Genomic DNA, 16846 nt, shown 5'->3' on the forward strand with positions numbered 1-16846 from the left:
CTTCAGAACACACGATTCACCATTTTCATTTTATTGAAGCATAGACTATAAAGTTGATAAAGTAGCATCAGGACAAATAAGATTCAAGGAAAATAATTATCATCAAAAAGACATTAACCTCATATATTAATCAGTTTACACAGATGAGTGATGAAATGTCCTTAAAAGTCACACAGTCCCATCCAGTCAACTGTGATTAAGGTCATGTGATACATATAAGACATGTGATACTGTTCCAGAAAATAATGATTCCTTATCATCACATCTAAACTGGTTTCATCTCCCCATCATGATCTTCTTCTCTCGTGTCTGGAAACAGTTTGTGGCTGATATCCAGCACTGATGTGGTGTAGCTTGTTCTCAGTCAGAGGATCTCTCAGTCCTAACATCCCAGACCTGGTCAAAGTGTAACAAACAATCCAGATGAAGTTGTTTAATGGACAGAGAGCTCAGCTTATGTTCTGTGTGATTGTAGCAGGGTGAGCAACTATGACCCTTGTAGTATTGTACACTTACCATTCTTCAAGCTGCTTTAAGACCTTTAGAGAAGCTTTTTCTTTGAAGACAATTTACCACATCCTCTTCTTTCACTCCTTTCAAGAGCATCACTTGGTCAAAACCCCTCATTTGGCTGATGAGATCATCTGTACAAAGTAAAATTGTTAAAATACTGCAATAAACAATTTCATTATGCAAGAATAAAGAAAAAGTTACATAGGCAAAAGTCTTGCTCATGAGACTCCATTAGCATGTGTAGTTCTCAGAGACTCTAGAATTGATCTACTGTTGCAGTAAATGTGTCTTTTTCCTCTGGAATCTTTCTCCAAAATTCCTGACTTCTCTCACAAATGTGTTTTAGTCTGTGCAGTGTAAAGCATTGCTTACCAATCAACTATCAATCCACAATTTATAACAACATTTACAAAACAATGAAATAATGTCAATTGGTGTTTATATCAATTAAACCACTTTTATGACACTTGTATGCTTTTAAGAAAAGCAGGTGGTGTTTTTTAAAAACTTAAGATTAAAAATGTCCCAGTCACACTTTGCTAACATGCTATAATTATAATAGCTGTATCAAATAAAATAAAATAAAAATAAAAACATTAGAAAGAATAATCACGGCTGACATGACCTGTCCTGTGAGAGATCATCATAAAGTGCTGTAACACATAACACAACATTGCTTTAACACACACACATACCAGAGGACTTCTGTTTGTTTGAGCACAAGATGGCCGTCTTCATTCCTCATCCTGGGCAAATCATTTCCTTGGTCTTCCTTCTCTTCTGTGAAACAAGATAATCTCTACTTACTCTGTGTGCAATTAATATTGCTCATTAAACATATAATTAAGTTAAAGTAAGATTCAGACCAGAGCATTTGATGAGTAAATGTTGATTAAAAAATATTCTAAAAAAAATGTACCTGGGAAGAGCTGATCATGGCAAGATTCACTGAGACTCAGTAATAGCTCTTTTAGTTTTTAGGAAGATTTGTGAGGGTTGGCTCCCCAAAAACTTCTGAAAAAGAAGAACAGCATTATCTGCAAACAATCCTGTAAGACAGAAATATTATTTCATTACATGCAACTTATAACAATATAAACTTTCTGACTGTGTGGGGCAACTGATTTGTGTACGTGGCAGTGCATGCACAAGACTGTCCCCGGTCTTAATAATGCCAAAGCGCAGTGCCCTTAACACAAAGTAAACCTCTCCAATACTGCTCTGGAGCACTATACAACGTTTAGTGTATCCCATCATGCATCATGTTTTGGAATTAATCATGAGACTTTTTGCAGAGATCTCACAAGAGGTCACGCAAACCTTTCCAATGTATGTGAAATATTAATAATAATAATTAGATATTGAGAATAATTTAGTAGTAAAACAAAGTGTTGCACGTTTTCTTGGTGCACAGAAAAGTATATTTATTTTGTACATCATTTGTAACTTCTTTTTATCACTTAATTAGAAGCACCACAAATTAAATTGTCATCTTTAATAGGGACTATTGAAAAGACATTTAGAAGTTTATTTTAAAATGCAAAGTTGAAACAAACTTTGTCATGTTAAGATCGACACACACTTGTGATCTTCATGCTCACTTGGGCCAAATAAAGGAAATGTGCAAAGATGGCAAGTGTTGGTATTTGGACCGTACAACAGTTTAAGAAACAACAAATGCTGTGCAAATGATAACAGCAGGAATGTTTGATAAAAGGGACAAACTATCACAGTCACAGACCAACCTGCCTCTGCAGCTTTCTGTCTTCTCCATTTCTGAAGGAATACCTCTTCACAAACACCACTGGGCTGACTGCTTCCTTTACGTCTTTTCAGCTAAAAAATATATACAAGGGGAAAGAAAATAAAACAGAATTATATACAGAATGTTAATAGTGAACTGTGAACAAAATATTTAAGATATAAACTTATATGAATGAACTGCAAGATGGGAAAAATGTTTTTTTTTTATTTACATTAAAAAGGTATTACAAGCATGGTACAGTAAATGTGATTACTGTGAAATATGTCATATAAAGGCACATTAAAACACTACCATTACACTGGTACAACTAGAGATATTTTGGTGATTGTGCTATTACTATACCATAGTAAAACTACAGTTACTGTGGTAAAAAAAAACATGGTAAATGTCTTGTTTACTGGGTTTTACCTACTTTTGTAGGTGTCATGGTTAACATGATTTTACTACAAATACAACTTACATCTTTGAACCTGAAATGAATATAAAACGGATCCCAGGTCTATGGCACGTCACGTGACAGATAGAGTTCAATCACCCCAGTTAGCAGCTGTGTTCATTTAGTTAAACACAATGAAACTCAAAGTAGAGACCTGCGCGGGACACAATTTTCAGTCCCGCTCCCGCAGTGTTTAGTACCGCTCCCGCCCGCTCCCGCAAAGATTTGTCATTTTTAGTCCCGCTCCCGCCCGCAAATGCCCGCAAGACGGCAGGCAGGATCAGGGGCGGCGCTAGGACGTTTTTAGCCCCGAATAATTTTGTTAAATTGTGTCTCTCATAGAGCAAAACAATTAATCAGAAAAAGAAATGTGAATAAGATTACAGCAGCCGTGATTACCTAATCATGTGCATATTACAGTTTTATTTATATTTTTCCATTTTGCATTAAAGTGATGTGCTTTTTTGCAGCGTTGAGCAGCGTTGCGCACTTGATATTCTTGATGCTGCTCTGATGCACTACATTACGCAATGCTCTGTTTGTTGTCAGGATGACTAAACGTTCAGCGGTCTAGCTCATCAATGTCAAAATGATTAAAGAAGCGAACGAATGCCTGGTAAAATGCAAGTAGATAAAAATGTAATATTTGACTGTTTTACAATAGAAATGATCAACTACCGACAGTAGCCTATCCGGTGACGCAAATTACTCAACTTTTTAATTTATTTATTAAATTTTGCTTTTTTTAATTGAAAATATGCTATAATTTCCTTGATTCACAAGTTTAGATTGCTTAAAACGTTTTTATTGCTGACAAACAGAATCTCTCTCACAAGTACAAATTATGAACGCTACTTTAACCATTTATATATTTTACTTTACACTAAAATTTAATTTGCGGGAGTGCAGCGTATCATCCCTCCCGCCCGCACCCGCAAGTGCACCGGATCATCCCGCCTGCGCCCGCAATGACCTTTCAAAATTTGTCCCGCGCCGCACTGTTTTGCAGACCTCTAACTCAAAGACAGCCTCGGATGACCGATGTAATACAGAGAGTAAATATAAGGCGCTCATCTGATTAATAAAGAAGACAGAATACATTTTATAACAGGCATTAAAAGAGCATATTTACTATCACTCACCAGACTGTATAACTCACCCAACCTGCGGCTCTTGTAAACTGATGGCAAGTATCGCGATGTGTGCTGAATGAGACTTCTTGAACGTGATTTCATAGCGATAAACATCTCATGTCAGTGACGCTCGCTTCAGTTGACGCTTTGGGAGTGAGAATGGGTTTGGGAGTGAGAATGGGTTGACGCACAGCGCGTGATGCGCGTGGTGGGAGGAGCGACGCTGTATATTAATTATGTATTATTATTATTTAGGTCTTTTATCGGTTATTATTTCGAAGCTGTGTTGATTTGCTGTTTATTAATATTTTTTAAACTATAACGCTACATCTATCAACATTTATTTAGATGTTATCATTGTATTCATTCATTTCTTTATTTTAAAGTGATAAAGTGAAGTGACATTCAGCCAAGTATGGTGACCCATACTCGGAATTTGTGCTCTGCATTTAACCCATCCAAAGTGCACACACACAGAGCAGTGAACACACACACACACACTGTGAGCACACACCCGGAGCAGTGGGCAGCCATTTATGCTGCAGCGCCCGGGGAGCAGTTGGGGGTTCGATGCCTTGCTCAAGGGCACCTAAGTCGTGGTATTGAAGGTGGAGAGAGAACTGTACATGCACTCCACACACACTTAATTATATTATTTCGGTCTTATTACCGGTGAAATATTACAGTAAGCCAGAACACGAGCCGAGCGGGGTTCATTCTAAGCCAATTAGCCACAATCCAACGCGGACATTCATATTACAGAATCTGACAGCGATCAGCGGCTCAACAACGACAGCATTTTTAAGCAGTTTTTACAATAACCTTACTAAAAACATTTAACTTTAGAGTCTAAAGTAAAACAAAAAAAAAAGATCTGTGGGCCTATCTCTGCTAGTTTATTTATTTATTTATTTATTTATTCTTTGGTTCTTTTTATTTAAACTATATTGTTTCTAAATGTGAAAATGTGTTACAGTTATGTGTCAAAGACTTGATATTGAATTCTGTAATTTAAAAAAAGTCTAGGCCTATGAAAAAAATTAAAATCAATAAAAAAAGTAAAAAAAAGATTTAATATGTGTTTTTGTCACCAGCAATACAGTATGTTGCTCAGTTTTGTTACAGTAAGTTAAGCTCCGGTTTTTTTTAAAGTTTCAGTGAGTTTCTTCTGTTGTCCTGTGGAAAAAATAAATAAAAAAATAAATTAATCAGAAAGTATCGTTCTGATGCACGAAAGATGCCTCCAATTGAAATGCATTACTTTAAAAAACGTGCTGCAATCACGAAAATAATGAAATAAACGTGTCCCTGCCACGAATAAATAGATTAAATTACGTGACCAAATCACGACCTGCCGTGTGTGGACCACGGAAGATGAGTGTCATTGACTTGCGTTAGAGTTCCCTTTCGAGAGTACTCTCGTACTGCGTAAGCTAGCTTACGCTATGGGAAAAGGTCCCCTTTTCTCGAGAATATGAAGCCAAAAATTATCCTTAATTTTTAAATAATGTAAAACGCAGTGCTGCAGCACAGCAGACCCAAGCGAAGCGGCTCACGCGCTTATTGGCTGTGCTGCGGCAACTGCAGCAACCTATGGTGAGGCGGCGGAGAGGAACGAACCAATGGGGGCGCTTCGTGCCCATTGGACGTCAGAGCGTGCCAAAATAGGCATGGCTGGAACTATATAAGCCACCGCTTCACCATAGGGATCAGATTTCATCTCCTTCAGCGATCTCACCTGCACTTCGCTGTCTTCTCCGGAGAAGCCTCTACATGCCGTCGAAAAGCCTCTCAGTGGGATAGCACTGCAACGCAGATCTGAGGACGCCGGCTCGTGCTTCATCTCGACGCCGCCTTCAGCACTCGCTTCCTGCTGCGCCATCCGGCGTGACTATATCCTTTACAAAGCTAGTGTGTTTGCCGCTGCATCACACTTTTTTCTCCAGAATTCGAGGCGTTGTTTCAAATGCCTCGGGCCTGCGCTTCCTGCCGAGGCCCTCTGCCCAGCGAGGACCGCCACATCATCTGTGTCTCCTGCCTGGGCCGAGAGCATGCTGAGAGCGCACTCTCCAAGGGCGGCTGCCCTGAGTGCGACAACATGGCTATATCGACCCTGCGGGCTCGATTAGCTCAAACCAGCCACGATGCTCCACCCGCTCCGCCTCTTCTCTCTCAAGTGCCGCGTAAGAAACGCCGCGATCAGAGAATGCCTGAGCACACTGCTACACTCGAGCTCACGCCGGAACACTCCCCGCGTGCCTCGCCCGCTCTCTCTCCTTCGCCTGTCCTCTTCGTGGACGAGCAGCGCCAGTCCCTGCTCACCAGCGCCCCCTTCTCCTTCGGAGCGCCTGAGGCGGAAGAGGACAGACACGACAGCCTTTCTCTCGCCGCGTCCAGTAGTGAGGAATGGTCGGGCTCCATTGCGGACCCCCCCCCCTCTACAGCACCCAGCTGCACCAGACAACGTGCTGATATCGATGCGGAGCTTACTCGCATGCTTACAAGGGCTGTCAGCGACCTTCAGCTCGACTGGTCTCCTCCAGACGAGCCCGCTAAAAGCAGGCTGGACGAATGGTTCTTGCAGGGGCGCCCTTCGGCCCCTCCGCAAAGAAACGCCCCCTTCTTCCCGGAAGTTCACGATGAACTCACAAAGTCGTGGAAAGCCCCATTCTCCGCACGCTTGAAGACTTCTGTCTCGTCAGCGCTCTCCTCTGTCGACGGCGCCCGAGACCACGGTTACGAGAGCCTCCCCCCTCTCGAGGAGGCTATTGCTGCACACCTCTGCCCGCCCTCAGCCGCAGGATGGCGGTCGAAGCCTGTGCATCCATCCAAGCCGTGCCGCACCACCTCAGCTCTCGCTGGCCGAGCTTACACCTCCGCTGGTCAAGCTGCTTCGGCTCTACACACCATGGCTGTGCTGCAGGTTTTTCAGGCCAGACTTCTCCGTAACCTGGACGAGTCTGCCCCAGATACCTATGACTTTAAAGATCTCCGCAGCGCTACTGATCTAGCCCTGCGTGCGACAAAGACCACAGCACAAGCGATCGGCCGAAGCATGGCAAGCCTCGCTGTTTTAGAGCGACACCTCTGGCTCACGCTCACGGAGATGAAAGACGCCGACAAATCCGCCTTTCTTGACTCTCCTATCTCGCCTTCCGGCCTCTTTGGCCAGTCGGTTAAGGGTTTCGCTGAACGCTTCACTGAGGCTCAGAAAACGTCACAGGCAATGAGACACTTCCTGCCGAAACGCTCTAGCTCTGCTGCGGGACGCCGTAGAAATGCGCCGCCCCCTCAGACCTCGAAGCCATCGCAGCCAGACTTACAGTCTCGCCCAGCGACCAAAACCCAGCACCGCTCTCGCTCTACGAGCCGCAAACCGCCAGAGAGACTTCGGCCCAGGATTGTGCTGAACCCCGAGCCTCCGAAGCCCTCCTGACCTTCGGGCTGAAAAGACCGTGGTTAAGTCCCGCTGCGGCCGGACCACCACACAAGAAACCTCACATGCTTCCTCCAATCCCCTCACTAAAGGCGGTTGGAGATGTCTATACTGCAGTAAACGAGCCTGTTACAATGCACGCACGCCTGCACACAAACGCCGTTTTCACGGCGACCTCAATAAAGCACAAAAAGAGCTTTTTCTATGTAGGCAGTGTGCCCACTACACAGTACGCACCCCTACATGTATACACACTCCCTCAAGTGTCACAAAGACACACTCGGGTCTCCTTTCATGCCCACCTTCCCGCTCGCGCCGGAGGTGCTCTAAATGTAGCGCGCGTGCCCACTTCTCAGTGCGCAACCCTACAAATAAGCGCTGTCACCACAGTGTCACAAGCACAGCATACTCGAGCTACTGGTCCCCTCATAACAGGCGGCCAGTGCCCGAAGCACATTCAACCCATAGCCGCACGAGCCGCTGCATGGCAGGCCATCCCCGGCATATCAAATTGGGTTTTGAATATAATAAAACGAGGTTACTCGCTCCAGTTCGCTCGCAGACCGCCGCGCTTTCGCGCCGTGGTCGAAACGAAAGTGAAAAGCGAAATGACACACGTCCTTCGCGCCGAACTGATAAACCTTCTTGCAAAAGGGGCGATAGAAACTGTCCCCCCTGCGCAGCGCGAGTCAGGCTTTTACAGCCGCTACTTGCTCGTACCAAAAAAGGATGGCGGTCTCAGACCTATCCTAGATCTCAGACGTTTGAACAAAGCGCTTATGACGCGATCGTTCAAAATGTTAACTACCAAACAAATACTCGCGCAAATTCGCCCGAGGGATTGGTTTTTCTCAGTGGATCTGAAAGACGCTTACTTTCACATTCAAATAGCACCCCATCACAGGCCATTCTTGAGATTCGCCTTCAAGGGGCAGACTTATCAGTACATGGTTCTTCCATTCGGCCTCTCCGTAGCGCTCCGTACGTTTACACGGTGCATGGATGCCGCTCTCGCACCCCTGAGAATGCGGGGAGTGCGAGTATTTAACTACCTCGACGACTGGCTAGTTTTAGCCCATTCCGAGGAACTACTGATGACACACAGATCCTGGATCCTCAGCCATTTAGAATGCCTGGGTCTCACGATCAACACTGTCAAGAGCGCTCTGTCTCCCAGCCAGAGGATTTCCTTTTTGGGGATAGACATAGACTCTGTGACATGTACAGCGCGTCTGACGTCACAGCGCGCTCTCACTATTCAGCATCTAGCCGTGTCGTTCAAAGCCGGGTCTCTTTACCCGCTCAAAACGATTTCAGGAAATGCTAGGTCTGATGGCATCAGCCTCTGCGGTTCTCAAACTGGGCCTGCTGCGCATGCGCCCACTACAGCGCTGGCTGAGAGACCGTGTTCCAGCGCGCGCCTGGATTTCCAGCTTCTCCCGTGTTCCAGCTTCTCATGCTCCGGTGGCCGGCCTATCATTGGGAAAAAAACGAACTGGTCATTCGTTTCCTTAAGGGAGCTCGTCGGATGAACCCTCCCCGACCCCCTTCAATCCCTTCCTGGGACCTGTCTACGGTCCTAGAGGCCTTAAAGGGCCCCCCTTTTGAACCGCTTCAGTCTGTCGATATGAAGCTTCTTTCGTTCAAAACCGCTTTTCTACTGGCTCTGGCCTCAGTCAGGCGAGTGGGGGATTTACATGCGCTATCTGTAAGCGCTGACTGTCTCGAGTTTGGGCCTAATGACTCCAGAGTCATTCTCAGACCAAGACACGGCTATGTCCCCAAGGTGCTCTCAACACCGTTCAGAGCGCAGGTCATCTCGCTGTAAGCCCTTTCCTCGCAAAGCGGCGAAAGCAACGTGAGCTTCATCTGCCCCGTCAGGGCTCTCAAAACCTATATTGCGCGCTCCGCCTTATTCAGGAGGTCGGACCAGCTCTTCATATGCTTTGGTGGGCGCACCCGAGGTCTCGCCACCACGAAGCAAAGCCTATCGCGATGGATAGTAGACACTATCTCGCTGGCTTACAAATCTAAAGGCCTTCACTGCCCGTTCGGCATCAGAGCCCATTCCACCCGAGGTATGGCCTCGTCATGGGCGTGGTCCTGCGGGATACCACTGGATGATATCTGTGCGGCGGCAGGCTGGGCCTCTCCGTCCACATTTATTAGATTCTATAATCTGCAAGTCCCTGCCCTGCAGGCCAGGGTACTTTCTATATAGACGTGCTAAGCCTTATCACGTCCCCCTTTTTTCGTTCCCTATATAAAGCTCACTAAGGTTGGCTGTTGGGACTGGGATTTCTCCTGCTATAAAGCCCCGGGCTCTCGCCTTGGGCTGTGACAGGTCGAAGTTCCCGAGCACGCACGGCGTTTTACATTGTGTTCCCATAGCGTAAGCTAGCTTACGCAGTACGAGAGTACTCTCGAAAGGGAACGTACTCGGTTACTAGCGTAACCTCGGTTCCCTGAGATGAGGGAACGAGTACTGCGTAACCTGCCGTGCTATGTGCTCGGACCGGGTGATCGCTTCAGTCGATTTAAAACCTGATCCCTATGGTGAAGCGGTGGCTTATATAGTTCCAGCCACGCCTATTTTGGCGCGCTCTGACGTCCAATGGGCGCGAAGCGCCCCCATTGGTTCGTTCCTCTCCGCCGCCTCACCATAGGTTGCTGCAGTTGCCGCAGCACAGCCAATAAGCGCGCGAGCCGCTTCGCTTGGGTCTGCTGTGCTGCAGCACTGCGTTTTACATTATTTAAAAATTAAGGATAATTTTTGGCTTCATATTCTCGAGAAAAGGGGACCTTTTCCCATAGCGTAAGCTAGCTTACGCAGTACTCGTTCCCTCATCTCAGGGAACCGAGGTTACGCTAGTAACCGAGTACGTTATCCGTGAACTCAGCACAGACTCACTCCGTGCTCCTGTCACAGATTTTAGTTCTGACTATAGCCAAAATGTGTGTAAAACACCATCAAACTGAATTTTATGATGACAGGACGAGAAAATATGTCGTTAATTACATGCCACTGCAACAGAGTCGACGAAAAGCTTTTCCTAAAGTTCCTAAACAATCCAGCAACATTACAACATCCAGTGAGTGATCAGGTTGTTGAGGTCCGTGGTGCCATCACGGGACTAAACTGAATTTTTATGATGACAGGACAATGCAATAACTACAATAACTGTCAGGTTAACGTCATTATGGCATTTGATGTTGGAAAAGAAACTAATACTTCAAATGTTGCGTTTCCAAATGAGAAAGCACGTCCGTTGAGCGAGTTCTGTACTCCGTCATTGAGACGGGTATCCGTGTGTGGACCAAGGAAGGTCAGTGTCATTGACTTGCGTTGGAGGTATATCCGTGGCCGCGTCACGGAATTTGGGGCAATTCCGTGATGGTTTCACGGATTTTGAGTTAAGGGTCCGTGGACATTTCACGGAATTCTGTGAGACCAGGTTGTCCAAAACTAAAGGCTAGTAAAGTGTGTTAACATAAAGATATGACTTAGATTTTTGGTACACATAAACTTTTAAGTTACAGGCCATTCATAACTTCTACTAGCAAAAAAAAAAAAAAAAAAACACTCAAATAAACCAACAGCTTGAGGCTGTCTACACTGAACGTGATAAAGCGACCGTTGCAAATAATTTTGTGTCAGAACTAGGGGTGTACGATATTGACAAAAAATAATATCTCAAAATTTTATTGATAAAGACAATTATCTAATATTTTGCTAAGTGTGTTATTGCACTGATATCTTAAGGCCGTGGACACCTGACTCCAGAAGTTTTTGATTTATTTCATATTCTGTGTGGACAGTTTACAGCAATGATAGAAATTAATCTTTTAAATTCATTTTTACCTTTTATGTGCATTATTAACTGTATAAAGCCAGTGTGCATCATCTTTTGAATCAAATTCTTACATTTAATCAGTCAATTATAATAATAAAAAATACATTTAGGCTGTTATTAAACAAATTAAATCTGTATCAACAAAATTAATCATCGCAGAAGTTGAAGTGGCATTCAGATGTAGACTATTTACATATATAAATGTAGTTTAGAGGGACATGGAATGATTTAACCCGCAGTTACAAATGCATAAATAATGTTTTGCTATTTTTAAACTTGAAATGTTGAATACTGATATTTGAAATCGTTTTTAAAATGAAAAGATACATTAAATGCTTAATTAAAACCGCCAGTAGGTGACAGCGAGTCACTGTTAATAAGTGAGTCATTGAGACTGAACCGAGTCATTTAAACGATTGATTCATTCAGGAATGAACTCCTTCATGTTGTTCAGAAACACAAAACAGCGTTCTGTGGCTGTGTTTGAAATGATTTCTGTTGGAGAAATAGAGCAAAAACAGGCAATATGGTGTCTAAAACGTCTCTTGATATTAACTTATTGTTTATTGAACGGTTGTATAAAATCAATATCATATTTGTAACCATGCTGATTTAAAAAAAAACACTCTATATTAACTATATGAAATTATAGAAATATATACATTTTCTGCCCTCTTATCTTGAATTATTTGATCATTCTTAATGCATATTAATAGACTGAATCATGCAGTGGAAGAACGCAGTCTAGTGCTTATGTGTGTTTTGTTTGCTGTTTGCGATAATGTGATGAGTGAAGTATTTGCGCTGAACCTGCGCAGATTTGACTTGCACGAACTCCCCCAAGAAATTAATGAGTGAACATAACTTATGAAAAGTAACCCGCCAAACTGGCTAACCAATTATTAGGCGGTCGCCTCCGCAAAATGTTGTGCGCCTCTGATAAAACTCAGGCAGGCAGTCACGTGCAAGCATCACTGAATTGCCTCCATTAGAGCTTTTAGTTCATATTTGTAAAAATGCTGATAGTTTTATACAAATTTACATGATATTTCTTTAAACAGAATCATAATTTATAATATTTTTCCACTGATTTAGCGATCTGATGAGCATTAACTCATATTACGCGATCATATCTCTGTATGAATGAATCTGACGCGCGGTTCCGTTTACTACACACACACACACTGACGCGCGCGCAAAGCTCGCGGTGATTTCAGCATCCGTCATCTCATTAATGAGGAAATAACTACACAAACAACATCTCCAGGACTGCTCTGAGAGTCACTTCAGAAGTATTTTACCATTTCATTTGAGTAAGACTAGCATTAGATAAACATAATAAAGGCTAGATGTCTCGTCTGCACCTGACAGTCAGCTCACTCTAACAGTGTTTTAATGGTGCATGTACTATTTAAATGAACATAACTTGCTCAATTTTCTACCGATTTTCAAATTTTTGGTTTGTTTTAAACGTCAGAGATGTACTTATGACACTGCATACTTATGAATAATTATAACCATGGACTTCCATATGAAAATAACATTGAACAGATAGGTGCAATGAATATACACATACACAAGGTATTTATGTTAAATCAATATATAGGCTACTAAAACACAGTGTACAGAATGGCAACATGATATATATATATATATATATATATATATATATATATATATATATATATATATATATATATATACTTATATACTTTTATAATATGAATATTACTATTATAATAAAATAAACTAATATGTTCTATATTATAGATCAGTGACCCGACTTCTTTAGAAAGCTGAGACCCTGTAGTTTCTTAAGATAATTGTGTGAAGTACTGGCACAGAGTTATAGAGGCTAGAATATTGTTTTTTCTTTCTGCCGGATAACAAGCATCTAAGCTGACCACATTTCAGCCCTCTAGGTCACTTGATATGACTTTAGAAACACAACTGAGTCCAAGCACCAGGTCTTGTGAGCTGTGTGCAAAAGCAGATCGATATAGAATGAAATATTAGACCATTTATTTGCCAAGGTATGCTCATGCGTTTTGTACAATGCCCTCTGGAAACTCCCCATAGGACTTTGGTTACCCAAAATGCATACTGACAATAAAAGGCTTACTGTGTGGCAACCTCTTGGTGTACAAGCATAATCCTGGTCTATAATGAAAGGTAACACTCTGAAGTTTCTAGTAGACTATTTGGATTGTATGTCAGGGGTTTTGATATAACTACACAAAATACGGAATAATTACACAAAAGTCTTTATTTTTCAACTATTATAAAAGTGACATTTATTTGCAATAAAAAGTAGATACAAGATTCCCCTTTACATATATACATAAAGAAATGCTGCATGTTCAAATCTCCACCCTGTAGAGAGAACTATACTACTGTGGAGGACAGAGATAAAAAGGACTAATGCTCTTTGAAAAGGACGGTTTTATTGAGCTTCTGTCGCATGTTGTTGCTCTGTAAGGTAAGGTTAGTTATTTTAGCGATGTGGTGCAGCCTTAGCTTAAAAAACAGGGAAACATCTAATGTTAATAGTGTATGGTGGTGGCTGTCGCCGATGTGCTCCCCGAGAACAAACACATCCTCTGACTCTATCCTCTTCCGTACAATGTACATGACCTCTAGCAGTTTGATGGGCTGTGATCATCTGGTACTTGATGCCTGACTAATGTCCCACTCTGCTGCCCTGACGACCCTCACTGTGTCTTCTGATGGAATCACCAGACCTCCATTGTGTTTTAAAGTCAGCAGGTGGTAGCTCTGGTCCTTGATGGCAGATGCAGCGTCTGTCATCAGGCTGGCACGGCAGACATCACAGGACTGCTTCTTCAGAGTCCGTCGCACAACAGATCCTGAAATTTGAGTTAGTATAATAATATCATAACTTATAATAATAATCATTAATAAATGTGGAAATTAAGGGGACATTTCTCTTTTTGGACTTTTGTGAGATTGTTTTCCCCCAGAATTTGACTACTAGGTCTCACTCAAAGCTTCTTGTTATTAGCCAGCTAATATATACAACCACATCCACAAAGACTGTAATTTAGACAAAAGATTAGTTGTCATAAAATCGCAGAGGTGAAAAGAGTACAAAAATATTCTACTCAAGTAAAAGTACCATTTCATTAATGAAATTTTACTTAAGTACAAGTAAAAGTACCAGTCTAAAAATCTACTCAAGTAAAAGTAAAAAGTAGCTCATTTAAAATTTACTCAGAGTAAAAATTACTTAGTTACATTTTAACAGTGGGAGGGAGGCAAAAAGGGATAGGCCTGTTGTTTTTAATTAAAGGGATCAGTTATTTAGAATAATAAGACATTTGGGCTGTTACCAGGCAAATCAGTATCAACAAACTCATCTTTTCAATGCAGAGGAAACACAGAAGCTTCATCGGAAGTGGCATTTAGATGCATTTGCACACTGTTTAGTGCAGGACAAGAATGCATTTAACCTGCAGTTACAAATGCATGAATAATGTTTTGATATACAAGACATAAAATGTTGAATACTCATTTGAAATTATAAGAAATTAATTATAAAAAACAAATCATTTAAACGATTCATTCAGGAACGAAACAGTCATGTTGCTCAGAGACGCAAAACTGCTTTGGTGGCTGTGTTTGGAATTATTTTTGTTGTAGAAATAGAGCAAAAACCGGCAATATGGTGTCTAAAACGCAAGTTTCTTAATTAACTTGTTTACTGAGAAATTAATTTGCGTCTCTGAGCAACATGACAGTGTTTCGTTCCTGAATGAATCATTTAAATGATTTGGTTCAATTACAATGACTCACTTATTAACAGTGACTTGCTGACAGTATCTTTTGTTTTGTTTTTTATAATTAATTTCTTATAATTTCAAATGAGTATTCAACATTTTATGTCTTGTATATCAAAACATTATTCATGCATGTGTAACTGCAGGTTAAATGCATTCTTGTCCTGCACTAAACAGTGTGCAAATGCATCTAAATGCCACTTCCGATGAAGCACTGACTTTTTGGCTAATTTGTACAAAACCTCTTGCTAAAATGTCAAAGCTTAATTTTAACCACCAATGCAATGATGCAGTTATTTAGCTCACTTCTACATGCTTGCGAAGGGTTGATGTCTTGTCGAGATTTTTTAAGCTGCTAGTTTGGTCTCCCTATAAGCACAGCTTACACTGCATAATAGAGCATAAATGGCCAGGGGTTCGCTTCATTTCCTTCGAGTTCAACTTCAGAATATGACGGGGTTTCGTTTTCAGCGGTGTCTGCACCACTAACGCCTGTTTTGTCTGCCTGCATCTTTCTTGTGATTTTAGCGCCAGTTTGCCCTTCTGCCCATTATTTACTACAGTTTCCAGAGAGCGATTTTTTTTTTTTACTCGGTAATTAATGTGTTTTAAAATGTAGCGAAGTAAAATACTTCAAACAAAATATACTTAAGTAAAAGTAAAATTACAGATTTTAAAAATTACTTTAAAAAGTAGCAGTATACAAAAAAGCTACTTAATTACAGTAACGCGAGTAAATGTAATTCGTTACTTTCCACCTCTGTAAAATCGTTATTGGTGTCAGTAAAACCTATATAACTGAACAGCTCGATTGGTCTCAGCCCTGATAACTTGCATAAGTAGCCGTGATACCCAACTATGCTGCAAGATTAAGTCGTTTTTCGAAAAGAAAAGCTGCAATTTCGACATTAATAACGTTTGTAAATCCGTCAAGATTTCAGCGAGATAAGAGTATTTGTGTTCGTGCAGATCTCTCACCTTACATCAGGTACCACAGAGCCCGCGAGAGAGCTTTCCTGTGACAAGATGACCGCCGGTGAAGACATTAGAGACTCTGCCATAAGACATATCTAGCGTTTATTGGGTATATATGGGCAAAAATATCTGGGAACAGTGATCTCTAAAGTAGGCACAGTGCAGTGTCGAGGGGAAAAGCCTATAAATGGCCCAACCCTGAAGAAGTTAAAATAAACATGTAATAATTCAAATTATTTTATTTTAATAGTAATATTCATATTATAAAAGTGTAGTCTATATATATATATATATATATATATATATACAAACCGAATTCCGGAAAAGTTGTGACGTTTTTTTAATTTTAATAAAATGAAAACTAAAGGAATTTCAAATCACATGAGCCAATATTTTATTCACAAAAGAACATAGATAACGTAGCAAATGTTTAAACTGAGAAATTTTACACTTTTATCCACTTAATTAGCTCATTTAAAATTTAATGCCTGCTACAGGTCTCAAAAAAGTTGGCACGGGGGCAACAAATGGCTAAAAAAGCAAGCAGTTTTGAAAAGATTCAGCTGGGAGAACATCTAGTGATTAATTAAGTTAATTGATATCAGGTCTGTAACATGATTAGCTATAAAAGCTTTGTCTTAGAGAAGCAGAGTCTCTCAGAAGTAAAGATGGGCAGAGGCTCTCCAATCTGTGAAAGACTGCGTATAAAAATTGTGGAAAACTAGAAAAACAATGTTCTTCAACGTCGAATTGCAAAGGTTTTGCAAATCTCATCATCTACAGTGCATAACATCATCAAAAGATTCAGAGAAACTGGAGAAATCTCTGTGCGTAAGGGACAAGGCCGGAGACCTTTATTGGATGCCCGTGGTCTTCGGGCTCTCAGACGACACTGCATCACTCATCGGCATGATTGTGTCAATGACATTACTAAATG

At 41.6% G+C, this 16846-nt stretch overlaps 1 protein-coding gene and 1 long non-coding RNA gene across 5 annotated transcripts in view; both read right to left on the reverse strand.

Moving 5' to 3' along the window:
• LOC132160252 (uncharacterized) overlaps positions 1 to 16846 on the reverse strand; it is an 849275-nt gene that overhangs the window by 218511 nt on the left and 613918 nt on the right. The gene's annotated exons all lie outside the window — the stretch shown is intronic.
• Positions 149 to 3961, reverse strand: LOC132159074 (uncharacterized). 3 transcript variants are annotated; one of them, XR_009437766.1, is made up of 6 exons: positions 3847 to 3919; positions 2259 to 2341; positions 1433 to 1562; positions 1209 to 1293; positions 517 to 644; positions 149 to 396 (listed from the first exon to the last, which is right to left on the reverse strand). It is a non-coding gene; the product is annotated as an uncharacterized LOC132159074 (long non-coding RNA). The 3 variants fall into 3 exon arrangements; XR_009437765.1 differs by having other exon boundaries at positions 151 to 396; positions 2259 to 2349; positions 3857 to 3961; XR_009437764.1 differs by lacking the exon at positions 3847 to 3919 and adding an exon at positions 2739 to 2861 and having other exon boundaries at positions 151 to 396; positions 2259 to 2349.

This window comes from Carassius carassius, chromosome 16 (genome assembly GCF_963082965.1).
Source record: "Carassius carassius chromosome 16, fCarCar2.1, whole genome shotgun sequence".
In the NCBI taxonomy this organism is placed as follows: Eukaryota; Metazoa; Chordata; class Actinopteri; order Cypriniformes; family Cyprinidae; genus Carassius; species Carassius carassius.